Genomic DNA, 23321 nt, shown 5'->3' with positions numbered 1-23321 from the left:
ACGCTGGCTGGATACCATTAAAATCCCCTCGAGTTTCCATGGCAGGACTGCCCCACATTTTTGGGCCCAAATCCAGATCAATGATCCCATCGCTGTTCTCTTAGGCTTCACAATGCAGGTGGAACAGGTGAGAGTCCTCCTTCCTGTGTGCTATTGTAGAGGGTATTGCGGAGTGGTGAGGACAGGACCCAGGAGGCTGGGAGCTGAGTCCAGTTCTGCAGTACGAATTTGGACAAGTCACCCCTTGTGTCTCCCATCATCAGAATCCAGGGTGGTTTTTGTTGTTGCTGTTGTTGTTTTGTTTTGTTGTTGTTGTTGTTGTTGTTGTTTTGAGACAAAGTCTTGCTGTGTCGCCCAGGCTGGAATGCAATGGCACAATCTCACCTGCAACCTCCGCCTCTCAGGTTCAGGAGATTCTCCTGCCTCAAGCTCCCGAGTAACTGGGATTACATGCACCTGCTGCCAAGCCTGGCTAGTTTTTTTATTTTTAGTAGAGACAGGGTTTCGCCATGTTGACCAGGCTTGTCTGTCTCGAATCCCTGACCTCAGGTAATTCACCTGCCTCGGCCTCCCAAAGTGCTGGGATTATGGGCATGAGCCACCCTGCCCAGCTCCAGGGTGGTCCTGACAGCTACAGAGCTTCTCCAAGACCACGCACCTTCTAGTTCTCCAGCCTCCTGTACACACATCAAAACTAAGACATTTTTAAAAGCATCTTACTGGGTATATACTCAAAGGAATATAAATCACTCTACTATAAAGACACATGCACATGTATGTTTACTGCAGCACCATTTACAATAACAAAGACATGGAACCAACCCACATGCCCATCAATGATAGACTGGATAAATAAAATGTAGTACATATAGACCATGGAATACTATGCAGCCATAAAAAGGAATGAGATTCTGTCCTTCGTAGGGACATGGATGAAGCTGGAAACCATCATCCTCAGCAAACTAACACAGGAACAGAAAACCAAGCACCCCATGTTCTCACTTATAAATAGGAGTTGAACGATGAGAACACATGGACACAGGGAGGGGAACAACACACACTGGGGCCTGTCCGGGACTGGGCGGCAAGGAGAGGGGGAGCATTAGGACAAATAGCTAATGCATGCAGGGCTTAAAACCTAGATGACAGGTTGATAGGTGGAGCAAACCACCATGGCACATGTATATCTAAGTAACATACCTGCGCATTCTGCACATGTATCCTGGAAGTTAAATTTAAAAAAACAAACAAACAAACAAACAAAAAACCATGTTTCATGCCCCCTGACACAAAGCATACATTGGAAAGAATGACTTAGGACCGTGTTATTTGAGGCTGCTTTCTCAAACTGGAGAAAGGTAATGCCAGATCATCAAAATGCAAAGCTGAATAGAGAAGAAAAAAAATAAACCTAGGGGAATCTCTAAACCCTAAAGAAAGCCAAAGCATCTTCTTTTCAAAATAGAAGTCCTAGCCATGCAAAATAGAAATTTCCGGATGCGAAACCAAGCTCTCCCATCATACTTAGAACCCATTTTAAACCAGGAGAGAGAATGTCGGATAATCAAAATTCACATGTGAAAACAGCCACGGTTCTTCCTGTTAGCTGCGATTAATACTAGCATTTAGAGAAAGGCTAAAAAAATGAAGTCATACATTATTTTTTTTTTCCTCATAGGTATGGATTTTATTTGACCTATTGCTTTTAAAATAGAATACCTTCCCAGGCACACTTTACATGATAAAACTCAGAGACAAAAGAGAGAAAATGCAAATCAATTCTACATTACATGTATGTTGCTGCATTTGGCAAAATCAAATGAGATCTTTTCATCTTCTTACTGTAGAACAAAAACAGAGCAATATTATGAAATCTCACAGAGCTTTATTTCTCGGCGTCTTTTGTGTCCAGCCTTTTAAATTCAGGTTTTTCTGCCTTTTTTACTGACAAGCCCACAATTTTCAGAAAAGAAAGCTAGCATTAATTAAGACAGTGCCAGATGTAATTTTCTTGGGAAGTAAATTTCTGCACAACTAAAGGTTACGGAGACCTTTTCACTGTCAAAATTTACTACAGCCTGTGAATGTTAATGTTTCTAATGAAGACATGTTCTCTGTCCCTGAACTTAAAAGTACCCAGAGAAGAAGGCAAAGAGAGAGAGAGAGAGAAAAAAAAAAAACTCTATTTGACGAATGTATCTGGAGCCTGTGCATTAATGTAGGGAACTCTCGGCTTCTGGTGCACGTTGTAATTATAGTGTTTGGATAGCCTTGTTTTCTAAACAAGGAATATTGCCATAAATTGGCAATTTTGTGTGAGGAGTGGGATTGTAGTAGGTTCCTTATGTTACAAATGAGCTCCTAGTATAGTAAGCATTCGCCCCATTAGGCTTAAAGATGTTCACCTTCTGACTCTGGGACAGGTGGGGAGGGAAGCTGGCAGGAGACCCACGTCTTCCAAGACTGGCCACCAGCATTGGCATGGGAGGACCCTGGGTTTCCCGTTCTCTGACCTCTCAACATCTGTGCTCAGAAGGCTTGTGCAGGCTGCCTTGATGTCTGAAGACACAAAATATTTTTTCTTTTTTTTTTTTTTCTGGCCAGTCTTTTAATTTTGTTTTGGAGGCTTAAATGCCAATTACAACAGCATTTTCTATCTAACTCCCAGGGAGAAGACTGTGTGGATGGAGAGGAAGCAGGTCCTTCTACCTCTCCCTGGGGAGCATGGCTGTGCTCTTGCTAGAGGTTCCTGGAGTAAGACGTTGACAGGACCCAGTTTCACGACTTCTTGATTTTTTCTTCTTTAGGAAGTTGAGGAAGGAGGTACCATGACCCTATTTGGGATTAAAAGACAATCATTTTATTCACCTAATAATGCTATTCCAGGAATCTCTTTTAAGGAAACAATCCATAATGACCACAAAGATGTGCACACAAAGATGTCCTTCTTATACAAAAATGTCAATGACAAGTAGAAGAATAAAAGACTGAATGTTCAATAATGTGGAAATGATGAAATAAGTTATGATACACTCATAAAATGGAATATTACACAAGCATCAGCCTTTTTCATTAAGTAGATACTTCAGTCAAACAGGAAGTATTTATATCCTATAACACGTAAAAAGCAAGATACAAAATTTTGTGATCTTAACTTTGTTAAAAGAAAAAAAAAAATGCCTGATTTGTGTAATAAACTATATGATTACTGCTCCAAAGGTGAATTTGGGGACGCGGTATCCTGTGCAAGAAGAAATCACAAGAATTCAACCATCCACATAACTCATATGAAAAAAAATAAGTTTAAAAATAAAAAACAAAAGCTTACAATTACAATGAAGTAGGACAGATGCTTCCCCCTGGTCCACTGGGGTGGACAGAATCTATGTCTCAGAGTGGGACTGAGGTGGAGGCATCACTGAAAAGCTTCCTCAGTCTCAACTTGGGGCTGGGCACACTGGCTCACACCTGTAATCCCAGTACTTTGGGAGTTCGAGGTGGGTGGATCACTTGAGCCCAAGGGTTTGAGACCAGCCTGAGCAACAAAGTGAGATCTTGTGTTACTACAAAAAAAATTAGCCAAGCGTGGTGGCATGTGGCTGTAGTCCCAACTACTCAGGAGGCTGAGAGGAGTGGATTGCTTGAGCCTGGAAGGTGATGGTTGCATTGAGCTATGATGGCGCCACTGCACTCTAGCTTGAGTGGCAGAGCAAGACCCTGTGTCAAACAACAACAACAACAACAACAACAACAACATTGAGTTGGCAGATCCTGGGAGATTATTCAGTGGTCACTTTGCCTCTTGGTGATTTTCCCTTTGTGCATGGCTTTGGGCTTTACCTGCCTGGGAGGATAGCACACGTCACTGTCCCCCACTCCTGTGCCCGCCCTTCCCCTGGCATGCTCCTGCGTGCTCATCCTACAGAGCCTCTCCTCTCAGTCTTACCTCTTTGCCCTCCTCCAACCAAATGGGATGATTCTCTCAACTGACTCCCTTGGAATTGCCCCAAACTCTTCCAATCACATCTCCGCAGGGCATCTGGAGACCGGGCAGCCAGCAGATGTCTGTGGAGTGTCTGTGTCATCACCTGAAAGGGTTCCCTCATTCAGAGGGTGACTGAGGAACAGAGGAAAGCCCACAGCAGAGGAGCGAGCTTACAGCCGTGGAAGGGAGTGGAGGAGAGTAGGGTAGGAGAACAAGGAGAACATATGCAATGCGTTACCTTCAAACACCTCTGTCCCAGCTGCCTTCGGGCCTCCCAGCCTGACTTTAGGAAAGGAAGAAGAGCAGGAGGAGAAGTAAAACCCTGGATAAATCCAGCCTGGCCCAGGATTCACACTTTTCCAGTGGACCACTGTTCTCTGACTACGGTGAGTGCTGTCCCCAGACCTGCAGCATCGGTATCACCTAGGACCTTGTTAAACATGCAGATTCTCAGGCCTCATCCCAGACCTCCTCAGTCAGGAACTTTGGGGGGCTGGGGCGCAGCCCTCCAGCTGCTGCAGAGGAACACCAAGGTGTAGGAGTCACAGTGCTAGAGAGACAGTGGGATCCAACATATGTCCAGTGGCCTTTGCTCTTGAACAGAGCTAGAGTTAGAAGGAGGCGCATGAGTTTGAGTTGTTTAAATGATGGTAAATGCGCCAGGGACAGTGGCTCATGCCTGTAATCCCAGCACTTTGGGAGGCTGAGGTGGGCAAATCACCTGAGGTCAGGAGTTCGACACCAGCCTGGCCAACATGGTGAAACCCCATCTCTACTGAAAATACAAAAGTTAGCCAGGCATGGTGGTGTGCACCTGTAATCCCAGCTACTCGGGAGGCTGAGGCAGGAGAATCACTTGAACGTGGAAGGCAGAGGATGCAGTGAGCTGAGATGGTACCACTGCACTCCAGCCTAGGTGACAGAGTGAGACTCTGTCTCAAAAAAAAAAAAAAAAAAAAAAAAAAGACAAAAGAATAAATAATGGTAAATGAGTGACTGATGCGTTGATGTGTTCTGAATTGACTGAAGATCCAACAGTCTGTGTCGCTGCAGACACAGGGTGATGCGGTCTCTCAGGCTGTATGGAGACGGTGTAGGCATCCCTCTTCTTCTGTGCTCTGTGAGGTTTTCCTGAGTGTGCCCGGTCAGTGCCCTGTCCCACTGCCATTTACCTGGTGAGTTGAAGTGACTGTCCCCTACCTGGCCTATGTGCAGACCACGCCTTTCCAGCATGCTCAGGTTACTAAGGAAACCACCAAGATGCCCAGGTCTACACAGGCCACACACAGTCAGCCACATGCGTCTGGGGGTCACCTGAACAGTCGAGGACAACAGCAAGGAAGACCTGTCAAAATGACAACTGGCCACACTCCACCTCCACTGTCCAGGAGGGATTTGTAACTTTAGAGCCCACATAGGTGAAGAGAAGAGCAAGAGAGAATTTGAGACCTGGGTTACATGATTTGAATCCCAGGGTTGACCCAGAGGTGTCCACATTCCCCTGCTGCTAAAAATAAGACACATCTCATGACTTTCACCAGTGCACCGTCTCCAGGCTCCTGTAGGGATTGCAGCACAGGACGGATTCCTGCAGGCTACCCCAGATAGGGCATTTGCACTTTAGGGCTGGCTGTCGACATTAGAGGGGCAGTGATGAACGGAACAGCAAACCTAACTGCACACCTATTATTTTTCTCTTTTCGTGTGTTTACAAAAGTATAAGTTTCATACCCAGCACCCCCACCCCGAGTGCTCTCCATCTCTATTATGCAAAATAAGTCTTTTATTTTCCCCTTCCTCCTTGCCCCCTTTCCTCCTCCCCTCCTTCCCTCCCTTCCCTCCTGCCTTTTCTCTCTCTGCCTCCCAGCCCTAGTAGAGTGACTGAGACACGTGAGTAGGTAAATCACAGCCTGGCTGAGCCGTATGTGGAGATCTAAGGTTGCCAAAGTGCTGATGAGCTCTCTGCAGGTCACAGTCTCAACTTCTCCCACCTATTATTTCCCACAAATGCTTATTCTCTCAACAGGCTTGTAGCATAGGTCTGAGGGAATCTCTGCAACTCACACATTTTCTTTGCAAACGGTCATTGAATGCCCCTCTGCCAGCTCTGAACTCGGAGGGGCACAAATACTGATGAGATAGGGCCTGGCCCTCCAGTGTGGACCAGCACCAAACATGGAAGCCACCTGGTTGGAATCACCTAGGGGGACCAATGAGATCCCCAAGGGGCAGGGTGCTCCTGCTCCCAGGGCCTCAGGGAAAATTCACTTTCTAGAAGACATCTCACAGAACAGGAGGCTATGAGAGTCCTCAGGGCGATGAGGGGAAAGTGATTTATCTCATCACAGCATCTTCTGATCAGCCCTGTCTCACCTGGCAGGTGCAAAGAGCTTGAAGTGGAGGCACAGTGGGATGCCAGGGTTAGAAATGTGGCTTCAGCTGAAAGCTCGGAGGAGAGGGTGGCACGCGAGTCATGAAATATAGGTGGAGAAGGTCACTGAAATGGAAAATTTCTCTGCATCCGTGGAAAGGGCAGACTCCAAGAAGGTGGGAAAATGACACCAGTGAATTCGCCTCAGGATACGAAAATGCATGTGCCTGTGCTCAAGAACTGCCCAGACCTCCAGGGCATGATCTGCAGCGGGTGCCCCGGACCTGGAGAGGGTGATCTGCTGTGAACGCCCCGACCTGCAGAGGGTGATTGGCCAGAGGGTGATCTGCCAGAGGGTGATTGGCTGTGAACGCCCCAGACCTGCAGAGGGTGATCTAGGGTGAATGCCCCAGATCTGTAGAAGGTGATCTTCGGTGGGTGCCCTGGATGTGCAGAGGGTGATCTGCAGTGAACGCCCCAGACCTCCAGAGGGTGATCTGTAGTGGGCACCCCAGACCTCCAGAGGGTGATCTGCGGTGGGTGCCCCGGATCTGCAGAGGGTGATCTGCGGTGGGCGTCCCGGACCTCCAGAGGGTGATCTGCGGTGGTTGCCCCAGACCTCCAGAGGGTGATCTGCCGTGGGTGTCCCAGACCTCCAGAGGGTGATCTGCCGTGGGTGTCCCCGATCTGCAGAGGGTGATCTGCGGTGGGCGTCCCGGACCTCCAGAGGGTGATCTGCGGTGGGCGTCCCGGACCTCCAGAGGGTGATCTGTGGTGGGCGTCCCGGACCTCCAGAGGGTGATCTGTGGTGGGTGTCCCGGACCTCCAGAGGGTGATCTGTGGTGGGTGTCCCTGACCTCCAGAGGGTGATCTGTGGTGTGTACCCCAGATCTTCAGAGGGTGATCTGCAGTGGGTGCCACACTAAAATCTAGCCAGGCACTAATGGTGTCTTTTCCCTTGGTCTCACCCTTATTCCCGCAAGGGTAAAGGGCCCCTTCCAACCATCTGGAAGACCCAAAGAGGCCTCCCAGTGGGAGAAAGCCTCCCACTGGCCCCACGAATTAAGGGATGTCCTTCCCTCCACTCAGAATTGTAGTTTCTCATCCTGAGAGTTAAAGGAGAGGGCATAAGAAGACACCATCCTTCCCAGAGGCCAAGGATCCCAGGTTAACAATGAGGCCAACAGTTATTTTATACCATACACATACTTTTGAAATTATAATGCAGATTTGCCGATTCTCCTTGAGCTTGGGGACCACTGTGACCCTTAGCTTATTTTCTGCTCAGCTTCCCTCAGCTTATCACAGGCTCTTGTCTGATAGAAAACTGGTAGAACTCTCTAGTTCTTTTTCCCCAGTCACCATAGCCATTCCAGCAAACATGACCAAACCACTCCAGAAAGACATAGGCTGAGCCTTGCAGTAGGTGGGGCTGGAAAGGGTGTGGACACTAGAACCATTTCCATTTCAGATACTGAGGCTGAGGTCTACAGATCCTAAATGCCACACCCAATGCACATAGCTATACCCAAAAGATCAAACTCTGGAGCTCAGGCCTAGCCTGCTCCAGCAAGCAAGCTCTTCACCCTGTTCCACTCACTCACCAGCCCAGTTTAAGTTCCTCCTCCTGCAGGAAGCCCTCCTGATTGACTCCAGCCTGCTTCACACTCCTCTGTCACATACATGTTACCTCTCTGGGTTTGGTCCCTCTCTGGCAGCCTTGGACCTGTGATGTGACAGGTGCTCTCTTTCCCCTTGTTCCCCCATCTGGGCACACAATGGCAGGAGATGCTCAGAACCCATTTGCCAACAGAATGCACTGCCTGTTGAAAGAGCTCCAAATTCTCAGTCTTCAGCCTGGGCAATCTGCAAGGGGTGTGGTGGGTCCAGGGGGAGATTAACTTATGATCTCTGGGCTCATAGGAGCCTTTGGAGGGAGGCCTGTGGACTGCGATGCTGGCTGAAGAAGAGAGAGAACCAGTCCCGGAATGAGAAGGGGACAGGAGAGGGGCTGTGATGGGAAAGCTAAAATATACTGCCTTTGATTTTCACGCTAGCAAAACCCTGGCTTGCCCCACAGCACCAACACATGGCTGAGGGAGAGCAGAAAGAGAAATTCATACGCAGCTGCAGGACACTGAAGATTCTTGGCATCTATGAATAACCAAGACTTCCACGGCTGCCCCAGTGAGTGGCAAGGGATGTGGCCAGCTGCCAAGAGTGCTGCAGCCAGGGCAGCCGGCAAGCCCATGCCCACCAGTCATGACCCTGCAGCTACAGCTCATCACACCCCCAAACCCAAAATGGTTAGTTTTTTTTTTTTTTTTTTTTCATTTTTCAGGAGAAATTGCAAATCTTGCTCTTTATATAGGCTATTCCAATTAAGAATTTTATAGCATTGAAAACAATTTCAACACTCAACAGACCAAGTGAAACCTTTTAATGGGCCAGGTGAGGCCTGAGGCCCTTCCATTGATGGCCTCTGATTGGAGCTCAGTCCTTCCCCCTTTGCTTGGTCTCAGAGGAAAGGACGGGGCTGGGGACACAGCTGGCAGCTGCCAGGGGCTTCCTTTTTTGGGAGTCCTGGTCAGGTGGCACTTCTCTTTGGGAGTGCTGCCCCATATCCGTGACAGTGTCCCCTCCAGGCCCCAGGCCTCCTGTCCTTGGTCCTCCCTCCCCTGCTGTTGTCAAGCACAAGCTCACCCCGTGTGCGGGGTCCTGAGTCCATGTGCCTATCTCCCCAGGCACTTCCCACTGTTTCTGTTCATCCAGCTCTGTCCCCAGCAGGATGCTGCTGCCCGCCTGCCTGACAACTGTCAGCCCGAGGTGTGGACACCTTCTCCTTGGTGGCTTCCCCTTTTTCATTAGGTTTGACAATGCGTTTTTCTGAGATTAATAGTGCAGGGGGAGCCAGGATATGAGGCTTTTAGTGGTGACAAACTGCCAGGCCCAGGTGGCTCTGGAAGTGGTGCAGCAAGAAGAGGCCAACACAGCACCCCATGAGGCTGGAGGAGAAGGAGTGAGGGCTGCCATGTCCATCAGAGCCTGGATCTGGCTGGACTGGGGCAGCCCCTGCTCCTCATCCCTACCCTTTCCCATGCAGCAAAGTCAGTCCTGCTCAACCCCGGCACTGCTTGCTTCATCTCAGAGGAAAGCACAGGGCTGGGGACACAGCCTGTTCCCAGCAGCAGAGACCCCACCCCCAGCACACACAGTCTCAACACACCTGTGAGTGTCTGTTGTGGGCTGCTGCTAGGCCCTGGTGCTCATCAGAGCGTAAGAAGAGGCCAAGAAGGCCAGGCTCCCCCTGCTCAGGAGCTTCTGTTCTCAGCCCTGTTTGTCCTGTCCTCCTGGTTCCTTCGTCTTCCACCAGCCCAACCTGGGAATCTCCAGAGAGAGGAGGGCTTGAAAACCCAAGGAAGCAAGAGTGCACACCCATCTGGACACTTCCGTGACACCTGTCCCTACTATCTACCTTCTGTCACCACCACCCAATACCCAGAACAGCAAACTACACCTTTCTTATTGTGTGGGAAGAAAGGGCCTTAGGGTATAATCCAGGAAATTCAAGGGAAAGATGCACATCTATTAATTCTCAAAAACATTTTTTCAAGATATAACACTCTCTTCACATACAAACACATATGCACACATGCATAGATACACACAAGTATATATATATATATACACACACACGCATGCTCAGAAACACAAGCATAGCCTCACATATGCACATATATGCACCTGCTTACACAGGCTCAAAAGCGCATGTGAACTCAGAGTTGTACTTATACGTGCACAAGCCAGACATGTACACTTACACACACACACACACACACACACACACACACCCCTGCTCTTTCCCTGGGAACCGCCTCTGGCCCTAGTGCAGGTTCAGCTTGAATCTCTAGGCTGGAGGGGCCTATAGAGACGTGATTCAGGTCCCACCTTGGATCAATGAGCAAGCTGCAGCCCAGAGAGGTGGAGTTTTCCCAGGCCCACACAGATTTTCATGACCTGAGCTGAGGTTGAAACCCTGACATAGCTACTCCAACCCAGGGTCTTTGTCCGGATGAACTAATTCCTTAGACTTTTTGGATAAAAATACTTTGCAGTTTATATTACTTCTTTTAACTTTCCTGATTCATTTGGGAGGTCACTGTCATTATGACGATTGAATCTGTTTTCTGGATTGGGAAATGTAGGCCTAGACGGGAGAAATGTTTCACCCAAACATGGAGCTGGTAATACAGGCAGGGCTTGTCTCCAGACCCCTGGCTGCGAGGCTGAATCACTTGGGTCCACTCAGCAGTCTTCACCTCTCCTGAGGGACTGAATCATCACCTGATCCAATGGAAGTCCTTTCTCTGCCCTCAGCCCTCAGCTGTGTTGGACCATGGGAAGAATGGAGCTGATGCTAAATATTTTTTGACGACATGTAAAAATGGTGTGACCTTGGGCAGGTCACTTCAGCTACCTAGGCATTCATTTACCAAGCTACGAAATACAAGGAGAGTGGTAATAGCTATCTTTCAGTGTTGTTTGAATAACTAAACTCATAAATATACACGTATTTTTAGATGGCAGGGCATTGTACAAAAATGTGAGAAAATGCTATTGAGAACTGCTTGAAAGAGCTTAGGACAATGATGGCACAGATGGGGCTCTTTCTCATGGAATCTCTCATTCTGTCGTTTGTCTGCTGTGGCTAGGACACAACTGTCAAAGTCAGGTGACTGAATGCAAAAAGATATGTACAATGACTGAAACCAACAAGGGACTAATATCAAGACTAGAGGATCTCCTGCAAAACAAACAGAAAGACAGCAGCTTAATATAAATATGAGGGAAACGTATGAACAAGCAGTTCTCAGAAGGGAAAAACCCAAAAAGTTTAGAAGCATGTGAAGAAGTGTTCAAAATCGTTAGTAATCAGAAAAACAATTTTTTTATTTTATTTTATTTTTTTGAGACGGAGTCTCACTCTGTCGCCCAGGCTGGAGTGCAGTGGTGCGATCTTGGCTCACTGCAAGCTCTGCCTCCCAGGTTCACGTCATTCTCCTGCCTCAGCCTCCTGAGTAGCTGGGACTATAGGAGCCCACCACCACACCCAGCTACTTTTTTTGTATTTTTAGTAGAGATGGGGTTTCACTGTGTTAGCTAGGATGGTCTTGATCTCCTGACCTCGTGATCCACCTGTCTTGGCTTCTCAAAGTGCTGGGATTACAGGCGTGAGCCACTGCACCAGGCCAGAAAAGCACAATTTTAATGGATGAGCTGTTACTTGGCAACTATTAGGCAAAATTAGTAAGAGGCAATGCTAAGTAAATAGCAGAGACATGAGGGCGGAGGGGCCTGGGGCACTGATGATGGGAGAATAGACTCTGAAGCCCTGCAAAGGGGCCGCCTCTAATATTTCTTGGAGATTCAAACCCTGAATTCATACATTCCAGCCCTCTTTTGCTGCATAGCAAGCCACCGTATACTCAGTGGCTTTAAAAAGTCAATTATTATTCTGCTCATTAGTCTTCAAATTGGGCAGTGCTTAATAGGGAAAGCTCATTGCTGCTCCTTGTGGCCAGGGTAGCTCAGAGGCTGGGGGTGACTTGATAGATGGGGGCTGGAACCACCAGAAACTCACTCCCATGCCTGACGCTTGCTTGCTGGCCATCAGCTAGCATCCTAGTTGAGGCTGTTGACCGAGATTCTTCCAGGTGACTTCATCTTCACCACTCAGCATGGTGGCTGGGTCCCAAGAGTGAAGGGCACCACAGATCAAGAAAAAGGTGCATGATATTTCAATGACCTAGCCTCAGCATTATGTAGTACCGTTTCAACTGGCTCCAACCCAGGATCAAGAAAAGAGAATGAGAACGTCACCTCTCAATGAAGTGTCAACCTCACATTGTAGAAAGTGTGTGAGGATGGGATAGGTATGGTCACCATTTTTAGAAAATGCTGTCTTCTGCATCCCATTACCCAGGATCTCTGCCCCTGGGTTTCTACCTCAAAGGGATTCTCATTCAGGTCCACAGGATATTTATGGCCATGTTACTGCAGCATTGATTTTGGTAGTAGAAAGTTGGAGGTGAGCAGATGTCCACCACTGAGAGATTAGAGAGTTGAGACATGATACACAAAACAGCATTATGCTGACACAAGAGTGTTAGCTCAGGTTGGTATGGTGGCTCACACTTGTAATCCCAGAACTTTGGGAGGACAAAGCAGGCAGATCACTTGAGGCCAGGAGTTCCAGACCAGCCTGACCAACATGGTGAAACCCCATCTCTACCAAATACACAAAAATTAGCTGGGCATCACAGTGCAAGCCTGTAATCCCAGCCACTTGGCAGGCTGAGACAGGAGAATAGCGTGAACCCAGTTGCAATGAACTAAGATCATGCCACTGCACTCCAACCCAGATGATAGAACAAGTTCCTGTTTCAAAAAAAAAAAAGAAAGAAAGTGTTAGCTCATGGCAATGTTAATGGCTTATTAAAAGAGATAGATCAACTGATCAATAGATTAATCAATCGATAGCTTGATATAAAGACATGTGGATATCATATATATCTTATTTTAATAGGTCAATAGTTAACACCATAAGATGTATAGTGCAACATCATTTGTATAAAGACACTTATACACAAAATAAAAATTCATCTTTTCCAAGAACATTTACAAAAGAAATGAATAGTTTCAACACATTACAAATGGCATCTCATGTTTGAGGACAGGACATGGGAATGGAGAAGGAAAAGACAAAAGAAGACATACTTTTTAAAAAGAAGAGGAAGAACCAAGAAATGGACTCACTCATGCATTCATTCAATTTTTAAAACAGTGCAGTTGCACCTGCTCATCCACGGTTTCATTCTCCACGGTGTCCGTTACCTGTGGTCAATCTTGGTCCAAAAATACTAAATAGAAAGTTTCAGGCCAGGCGTGGTGGCTCCTGCCTGTAATTCCACACTTTGGGAGGCCGAGGCAGGTAGGTCACCTGAGGTCAGGAGTTTGAGACCTGCCTGGCCAACATGGTGAAAGCCTGTCTCTACTAAAAAATTAAAAAGAATTAGCCAGGCGTGGTGGTGAGCACCTGTAATCCCAGCTACTTGGGGGGCTGAGGTAGGAGAATCGCTTGAAACAGGGAGGCAGAGGTTGCAGTGAGCTGAGATGGTGCCATTGCACGCACTCGAGCACAGGCAACAAGAGCAAAACTCTGTCTTAAAAAAAAAAAGTTTCAGAAACAAACCATCCATAAGTGTTAAGTTGCTGGGAGTTCAGCACAGTACGATGAAATCTCACACCGCCGGCTCCGCTCATGGAGGATGGACGTCATCCCCTTGTCCTGCATATCCATGCTGTAGGTGCTGCCCACCACTAGTCACTCAGTGGCTGTCTCAGTTATCAGACTGACGGTCATGGAATCTCATCATGTAGGCCTTTTATCATCCCATGTCATCACAAGAAGAAGGCTGAGTGCAGTACATTAAGTTATTTAGAGAGCAAAACAGCATGCGCACGACTGTGATAGCAGTGTATTGTCTAATTGTCCTATTTCATTCTTTTTTTTTTCCCAACAAATGGCACTTGAATAACTTTGAGACGGAGTTTTTCTCTTGTCGCCTAGGCTGAAGTGCAATTGTGCAATCTCGGCTCACTGCAACCTCTGCCTCCTGTGTTCAAGTGATCCTCCTCCCTCAGCCGTCCAAGTAGCTGGGATTACAGACGTGTGCCACCATGCCCAGCTAGTTTTTGTATTTTTAGTAGAGACGGAGTTTCACCATGTTGGCCAGGCTGGTCTCAAACTCCTGACTTCAGAAGATCCACCCACCTCAGCCTCCCAAAGTGCTGGGATTACAGGCGTGAGCCACCGTGCTCAGCCTGTCCTATTTCATTTTTAGTTATTGTTGTTCATCTCTTACTATGCCTAATTTATAAATGAAACTTTGTCATAGGTATGTGTGTACAGGAGAAAACACAGGGTACGCAGGGTTTGGAGCTCTCTGTGGTTTCAGGCATCTGCTGGGGGTCTGGGAACATCCCTTTCATGAATAAGTAAGGACTAGTATAATGGGGGAAAAAAGTTTTTCAACAACATAAGATGGACGACAGACATAAACATTCAAGCTAAATCATAAAGCTTTAAGAAGAAAACAGAATCTCCTTGTGAACTAATGGCAGGCACAAGATTTTGGACGGGGGCATAGCACACAGTGACCATTAAAAAAAAAAAAAAGCATGATAGGCCAGGTGTGGTGGCTCACGCCTGTAATCCCAGCACTTGAGAGGCTGAGGCAGGCAGACCACCTGAGGTCAGGAGTTTGAGACCAGCGTGACCAACGTGGTGAAACCCTATCTGTACCAAAAATACAAAAATTAGCGAGGCGTAATGGCGCACGCCTGTAACCCCGACTACTTGGGAGGCTGAGACCCGAAAATTGCTAGCTTGAACCCAGGAGGCAGAGGTTGCAGTGAGCAGAAATTGCGCCATTGTACTGCAGCCTGGGTGACAAGAGCGAAACTCGTCTCAAAAGAAAAAAAGAAAAGAAAAGCATGATGATTTACACTTTGTCAAAATTATAAAATGCTGCTCCTCAAAAGAAGCCACTATGAAAATAAAAGATAAGCCACAGACTGGGAAAAACAAAAGTAAAACATGGCTCACGAAGTACTACTATGGAGGACATAAAAAAGATCCCACAATTCAATAATAAAAGGACAAATAACCCAATGAAAGAAATGAAAGAAAAATATTTAATAAAACACTTCACAAAAGAAGATAAAGGGATCGCCAACAAGTATGAGAAACGGCACTCAACATCATTAGCTAATAGTGAAATGTGTATTAAAACTGCAATGGGACTCCCCTTATCACCTGGCGAAATGCCTAATATTCAGTCCAACAACACCTAATACGGGCAAAGATGTGGGGCCGCTGAGAACTTTCCTATATTGTTGGTGGAAAGATAAAATAGTACATTCATTTTAGCATAACTCTTGGCATTTTCTTATAAAACTAAAAGCATACCTAGCCAGTGACATGACAGTTCCCCTCTTAAGTATTTATTAGGAAGAAATGAAAACGTTAAGATCACATCAAGACTTGTACCTAAATGCTCACATCAGTTTTATTCAAATGGGGCAAATGGCCTAAAGAAAATGGATAACGAAATTTCTGGCATATTTGTATAATGGAATACTTCTCAGCAGCAAAAAAAAGAACAAACTATTGATACCTACAGCACACAAATGAAGCTTGAAAACTTTATGCTGAGTAAAAGAAGCCCTACCCAAAAGATTGTATGATCTATGATTCTATATAGGTGAAGATTCAAAGCAGGCAGAACTAATCTATGATGGAAAAAACTGGAGTAGTGGGTGCCTCTGTGGAGTGGGGTGGAGGATGGGTCAGAAAGGGGCTTCAGGGAACTTTCTAGAAGATACTGTTCTACCTCTTGATAGAGGTTAGGGTTGTAATGGTGTGCACATTGTCAACACTCCATAATTAGTGCACTTAATATTTGTGTATTCATTTTTATGTAAACTTTACAACAAAAGAGAAAAGGCGCCAAAAACAAATATTGTAGTAAATACCTAAGTCTTCCCAGGGAAGTGTACTGATAGCTGCAATTTACCTTGAAATGCATCTGAAAAGTAGATTCATCAACATATACAAGTTTAGATCAATGGATAGATACATGATTTTTTTTTTTTTTTGAAACAGAGTTTCACTCTTGTTGCCCAGGTTGGAGTCCAATGGCACGATCTCGGCTCGCTGCAACCTCTGCCTCCTGAGTTCAAACAGTTCTCCTGCCTTAGCCTCTTGAGTAGCTGGGATTACAGGTGCCTGCCACACCTGTAATCCTAGCAGTTTGGGAGGCTGAGATGGGTGAGTCACCTGAGATCAGGAGTTCAAGACCAGCCTGGCCAACATGGTGAAACACTGTCTCTACTAAAAATGATATTTTTTATTTATTTTTTTTTTATTTTTTTGAGACGGAGTCTCACTCTGTCGCCCAGGCTGGAGTGCAGTGGCGGGATCTCGGCTCACTGCAAGCTCCGCCTCCCAGGTTCACGCCATTCTCCTGCCTCAGCCTCCTGAGTAGCTGGGACTGCAGGCGCCCGCCACTTCGCCCAGCTAATTTTTTTGTATTTTTAGTAGAGACGGGGTTTCACTATGTCAGCCAAGATGGGCTTGATCTCCTGACCTCGTGATCCGCCTGCCTCGGCCTCCCAAAGTGCTGGGATTACAGGCGTGAGCCACTGCGCCCGGCCTAAAAATGATATGTTTTAACTATAATAATGTGCCAAGGTAGGATCTAGGTAGGTATACAGGTGATCACTGTAAATGTCTTCCAACTTTACTGTGTAAAATTTAAAGGGGGGGAAGAGTTAAAAAATAAAAACAACAGAGATCAGACAGAATGTAAATTAGTGCAGCCACTGTGAAAATCAGTTTGCAGATTTCTCAAAGAAGTAAGAATTGAACTACCATTCAACCCAGCAATCACACACTACCAGGTGTAGACCCAAAGGAAAATAAATCGTTCTACCAAAAATGCACCCATGTCTTCATCACAGCGCTATTCACAATAGCGAAAACATGGAGTCAACCCAGGCGCCTATCAACTGCGGATCAGATAAAGAAATGTGCTGTATATACACCATGGAACACTCCACAGCCACAAAAAAAGAGTGAAATCATATCCTTTGCAGCAACATGGATGCAGCAGGAAGCCATTATTCTAAGCAAACTAATGCAGAAACAGAAAACCAAATACAGCATGTTCTCACTTAGAATTGGGAGCTAAACGTCGGGTACACGTTTCTGTTTTTTTTTTTTTTTTTTTTCCCATCTTTATGAACATAAAGATGGGAACTCTATTGTTCCCATCTGGGGACGATAAGGCAGGGGAGGGAGGAATAGGGGCAAGGGCCAAAAACCTGCCTATTGGGCACTATGCTCACTACCTGAGTGACAGGATCAAGCATATCCCAAACCTCAGCATCGTGCAGTATACCCGTGTAACAGACCTGCATATGGACCCTGTGATTCTAAAATAAAAGCTGTAAAATAAATAAATAAATAAATAAATAAATAAATAAATAAATACAGAATGCCTAGAATTGACACGTCGTAATAAAGTGTCTTGAACCGAGGAATATAATTAACTAGGTCCTCTGCCTCTAAGGTTCAACAAGAAAAATTCAAGAAGCTAAAATATCACGTGTGTTGAGCTGAACTACCAAATACTTGACAGTGGCAATCCTGGGTCCCCTGGTGCTGGAGAGAAGCCCTAGCACACCAAGATGCCCATAGTCATGCCAGGATCCCGACCTGGCCCTATAGACTGGGTATAAACCTTATCTGTCCACCTGAAAGGGTCCCATTGCCCAAGGGTGCCCAAGTCTCCATGGCATCCTGAAAGCCAGAGGTGAAACCTTGCAGATAACTGGTGAGCAGGGGAGCAACAGAGAGAGCCTAGGGTGCAACCCCAAGAGTGAACCCCTGAGAACTTCCATCACGCATGGTCTTCTAAGATAAGCTGCATGTCCAGTCAAGCCAGGCCAGGGACACTGCTCTGAGCTCCCAAAGCATTTGCTTCCTATACCCTCAAGCTACTTGCAAGACATATTTATTAAATGCCAGGGATTGAACGTTCGCATCTCTCCAAAATTCATGTGTTGAAACCCATGTGATGGTGTTAGGAAGTGGGCAGGGTGGGGGAGGTGATTAGGTCATGAGGGTGGCGTGCTCATGAATGGGATTCCTGTCTTTACAAGTGATGGAAGAAACCACTGTTGTTTTCTTCCACTATCTGAGGACACATAGAAGTCACCTTCTACGAACCAAGAAGCGGGCCCTCCCCAGACACTAGGTCTGCCAGCACCTTGATCTTGAACTTTGCCTTCAACTGTGGAAGCTACAAGTTTCTGTTGTTTAAAAGCCATCCAGTGTGTGCTATTTTGTTATAGCAGCCCAGAAGACTAAGACGCAAGCCCAGAAGCAACTGGAGCGTGGGAATAGTGGCTGACTCCCCTGTGCTTTGGTCAGAACTGCTCAGGAAACATTCAACGAATGAATGAATGAATGCCTGACTCTCTGCAAAAATGGTTCAGGAGCAATGGGATTCTCTTGGCCTGAGTACTGGGAAGTGCTTAGAACAGAAGTCAAGAGGGTTTTTAAAGATTTACGGTATCATCTAGAAGATTTCTGCATTTGACCTTTTCCTACTCAAAATGCTTTCTCATTTTACTGAGTATTTTCTAAGGGCCATCAACTAGATGGTAGAAGGAGCTCTAGAAAACTCCATCCTTTTGGAGATATTTTTTATTCTCCTTTTATAATTGGGAAAGCTGAGCTGTGGCATGTCTGCAGCTTTCACAAGTTTCACAAGGATGGTAGTGGCAGAACCACAAAGTGTGGTAACAGCAAACATCAGCGTACATGGAATTCCGAGTAAGTAGGACTGGGGTGTAGGTGGCATCTCGCTTACCAGCTGCCCAATCTTGGGTGGGTGGCCTTATCTCTTTGAGCCTCAGCTGACTCATGCTGCCTGCCTCAAAGGCTTGCTGTGAAGATTAAATGAGATAATATATGTAAATCATCCCAGGGCGAGTCAGACACCCATGGCTCCAACCTCCACCATCCCCCTTTTTTTTAAGAGTGAGATAGAGTCTCCCCCTGTTGCCCAGGCTGGAGTGCAGTGGTGCCATGTCGGCTTGCTGCAGCCTCTGCTTCCCAGGTTCTAGCGATTCTCCTGCCTCAGTCTCCCGAGTAGCCAGGAATATAGGCACCTGCCACCATGCCCAGCTAATTTTTGTATTTTTAGTAAAGATAGGGTTTCACCATGTTGGCCAAGCTGGTCTTGAACTCCTGACCTCAGGTGATCTGCCCACCTTGGCCTCTCAAAGTGCTGGGATTATAGGCATGAGCCACCATGCCTGGCCCAACCCCTTCTAAGAGCTCTGAAAATTCTCATATCCAGAAAATGTTGCTGGCATTAGACCGTCTTACCCAGTGATAATTTGGCCAACTGATTCTCAGCTCAGATTTAAGGGAGTAAGTCCATCTCTGTTTGCTGTGGATGCTGCAGAAATAGCTCCCACTTTTTATTCATTTATTTTGAGACAGGGCGTGGCTCTGTCACCCAGGCTGGAGCGCAATGGTACAATCACGGCTCACTGCAGCCTTGACCTCCCAGACTCAATTGATCCTCCAACCTCAGCCTCCAGAGTAGCTGGGACTACAGGTGCACACCACCAGGCCTGCCCAATTTTTATATTTTCTTAAAAGAGATGAGGGTTAGCCATGTTGCCCAAGCTGGTGTCCAACTCCTGGGCTCAAGCATTCTCCCAGCCTCCCAAGGAACTGGGATTACAGGCATGAGCCATTGCGCTGGGTCAGCTTCCATTTCTTGTTGCCAAAATGGTAGCAGATGGAGTGACTCACCTGATATTCTCTTTATTTTATTTCTCTCCATTGGGTGAGTATGATCAGAAGGAATAACACAAGGAGTCAGACCCTCCCCATCATGAAACGTAAGTCTGAATTTCCTGGGGCCTCAGGATTCCACACTAGTCCCAGGACAAATATGTACAAATTTTTAAATAACAATGCTCCCACCAGGTGCAATGGCTCATGCCTATAATCCTAGCATTTTAGGAGGCCAAGGTGAGGGAATTGCTAGAGGTCAGGAGTTTGAGACCAGCCTGAGCAATATACCCAGACCTTGTCTCTACAAAAGAAAAAATAAAAAGAATGATCCAGGTGTGGTGGTGTGCACTCGTAACCCAGCTACTCAGGAGGCTAAAGTGGGAGAATCACTTGAGTCCAGGAGTTTAAGCCTTCAGTGAGCTATGATTGTACCACTGCACTCCAGCCTGGGCAACAGAGTGAGTCTCTGTCTCTAAACCATAAATAAATACATGAATAAATAAGTAGCAATATTCTCAAATGCAAAAGACCCAGAGTGTTTTGCCATAGAAACCAATAATGACTGCGCCCCCTCCACCCCCAGCAAATGAGAGCTCTGCCCCACACACTGATCTCCCATTAACTCAGGCTGACCAAGGAAGCTAAGGCCACAGGCATGCCCAAACATTCTGGCCTCCGACCCTTGAGGGGCAGTGCCAAACTTCCCCCCAAAGGTTAACGAGGAGATTATGTTTCTGGTTAAAGATGAGAGCAGAGAAGGCCACTTGGTTTATTACCACGTTTAGAATACAGAGCACTTTACTAGAGAAGAAAAAGCACAGGACAAGAAGAAAAGGAAGCATAAAACGGAATCCACAGGGCAATGGAGCCCTCATGTCTCATGGGCATGGGGATTGAGATCTTTTATTTTCTACTTGCTCCTTAAAATCTCCCCTGCTGCTCATGGTGTTCTCTGCTCTATGTCCATGTGCAGGAGATGGTCAGATCATGGATATGAGGCATCCCACCCTGGCCCATGGGAAGGCTTGGTTTCCTGCCTCTCATTTCAGTGTGGCCATCAGTTTGATGTTCCAGACTTTAGCTTTTGTCTCCAGTGCAGATGGTCAAGCTCTTTCCTCTCCACTTGCTCATTCATCCATTCAGTAGGAATCTACCCTCAGGGAGCTTACCTTTGAAAGAAGAAACAGGCCAGGCGTGGTGGCTCACACTGGTAATCCCAACATTTTGGGAGGCTAAGGTGGATGGATCACCTGTCAGGAGTTTGAGACCAGCCTGGGCAACATGGTGAAATCCTGTCTCTACTAAAAACACAAAAGAAAATTAGCCAGATGTGGTGGTGCACGCCTGTAATACCAGCTACTTAGGAGGCTGGGGCAGGAGAATCGCTTGAACCTGGGAGGCAGAGGTTGTAGTGAGACAAGGTTGCACCATTGCGCTCCAGCCTGGGTGCCTGGGTGACAAGAGCAAAATTCTGTCTCAAAAAAATTAAAATTAAAATTAAAAAAAAAGAAACAGACAAGGAGACTAAAATTAAATATCCCACAATAGGGACCTATAGTCAAGTTATCTCACAAACTGGGACATGCTTAGCTTAGGATAGAAAAGTTGCATGCAACCCAGGCAATATAGTGAGACCCAGTCTCTACCAAAAAAAAAAAAAAAAAAAAACTTAGTTGGGCTTGGTAGTACACACCTGTAATCCCAGCTACTCTGGAGGTTGAGGTAGGTGAATCATCTGAACCTGGGAGGTTGAGGCTGCAGTGAGTCATGATCACAACACTGCACTCCTAGGGGACAGAGTGAGATCCTTGTCTCCAAAAAAACAAAACAAAGCAACAACAACAACAACAAAAAAAACCCCACAAAGTTTAAGAAAAGAAAAGAATATTGTCCAAATTTAGGGCTTGGGGATAAGTTTGCTAAGGAATTGATGTTTCAGAGGCCACATATAAAATTGGCAGGAGACAAAAGGAATATGTGAGGAAAGGGGATGAGGAAGGAGGCAAGAAAAGTATGCTGTGCAGAGGCCCTGGGGCAGTACCCCCTGGTGCATTAGAGGTCAGAGAAGCTGGAAGACAGAAGTATTAGATATGATGTTAAATAGGAGGGATTGGCTCTTTTCTGCCTATAGACAGTGGGTCTTTATCCTAAGAGCAAAAGAAAGATTTCAAACAATTTTACACAGTATTCTGAAATCATCTGGAGGAAAGTGGGAAATCAACAGAGCATGGTGGCAGTTTGAATATGGTGATGGGGAAGGGTTGATCAAGAGAGAATTTTCTAGAATGACTCTTGGATTTTTGCCTTTGCAACTGAACTATATCAGAAAAATCTTCATCAATATCCACCACTATGTGACCCAGAATAGGAATCCCACCTCATCCAGTCTTGCTCTAGGATGATTAGGACCTTCCAGGATATTTTGCTGCTCTTTGTCAAGGCATAGCGGGGAAAGATAGAGATTTCATGGCCTTGATATCTGCAGTGCTCATAGCATAACTTGGGGTACCCTAAAGAAAATGTTTTGCAGGGTTGTAGAACTTCATTGACTGTGCAGCACATTCACATATACTGTCTTTGTTTTGCCTCGCAATAGCTGAAGGTGGGAGGGTTAAGTGCACTAACGGTGGAAGACAAGCACGTTTTCATTACTTTTTAAAGATTAAAAAAACCAAGTGTGCAAGGTTCATCCCAGGTGTCTTGTTCACCAGCATATAGCCTGGCACAGAGCCCAGCACATGGCAGGCGTCAATACATGCTTGTTGAGTTAGAGAAGAAGTGGTCTGCCCAAAATCACACTGTGCAGAGCATAGGCTAAGACCTCCAGGTCCTTTGACAAAAAAACACCACCCCCATGACACCAGACTCAGCGCATTTAAGGAAGGAGAAAGATGAGAACCTTTCAGGGGTAAGAGTCATCAGGCATCAGGGATGTGACCAGCCCATCTTGAGCAGCAACTTTTCCAGAAACTTGCCTAAGGTGCTTATCAAGTGCAGGCTGAGAGTTGAGGACATTGTTGGTGTCAGGGTCCAGGCTGAAACCAGTAATTTGTCACAAATGGAAAAGAAATTATGCAGTGCCAGAAGCGGGGTCAGCGTTCTGCTGATGGTAAGCTCAGAGAGGTGATATGGTTTGGATGTTTCGTGCCCTACAAATCTCATGTTGGAATGTGACCTCCAGCCAGGCGCAGTGGCTCTGGCCTATAATCGTAGCACTTTCGGAGGCCTAGGTGGTTGGATTGCTTGAGCCCAGGAGTTTGAGACCAGCCTGGCAAGATGAGGAAACCCCGTCTCTACTGAAAATACACAAATAAAAGCAAAAAATTTAGCTGCATGTGATGGTGCATGCCATTAGTCCCAGCTACTTGGGGGGCTGAGGTAGGAGGATAAATTAAGCCCAGGAGAAGGTCAAGGATGTAGTGAGCCATGATTGCCCCACTGTATGCATATGCCAGCCCAAGTGTTAAAATGAGACCCTGTCTCAAAAAAAAAAAAAAAAAAAAAAAAAAAAAAAAAAAAAAAAA

This window comes from Rhinopithecus bieti, unplaced genomic scaffold, assembly GCF_001698545.2.
Source record: "Rhinopithecus bieti isolate Rb0 unplaced genomic scaffold, ASM169854v2 scaffold_7509, whole genome shotgun sequence".
In the NCBI taxonomy this organism is placed as follows: domain Eukaryota; kingdom Metazoa; phylum Chordata; class Mammalia; order Primates; family Cercopithecidae; genus Rhinopithecus; species Rhinopithecus bieti.
This window is presented reverse-complemented; position numbering follows the sequence as displayed.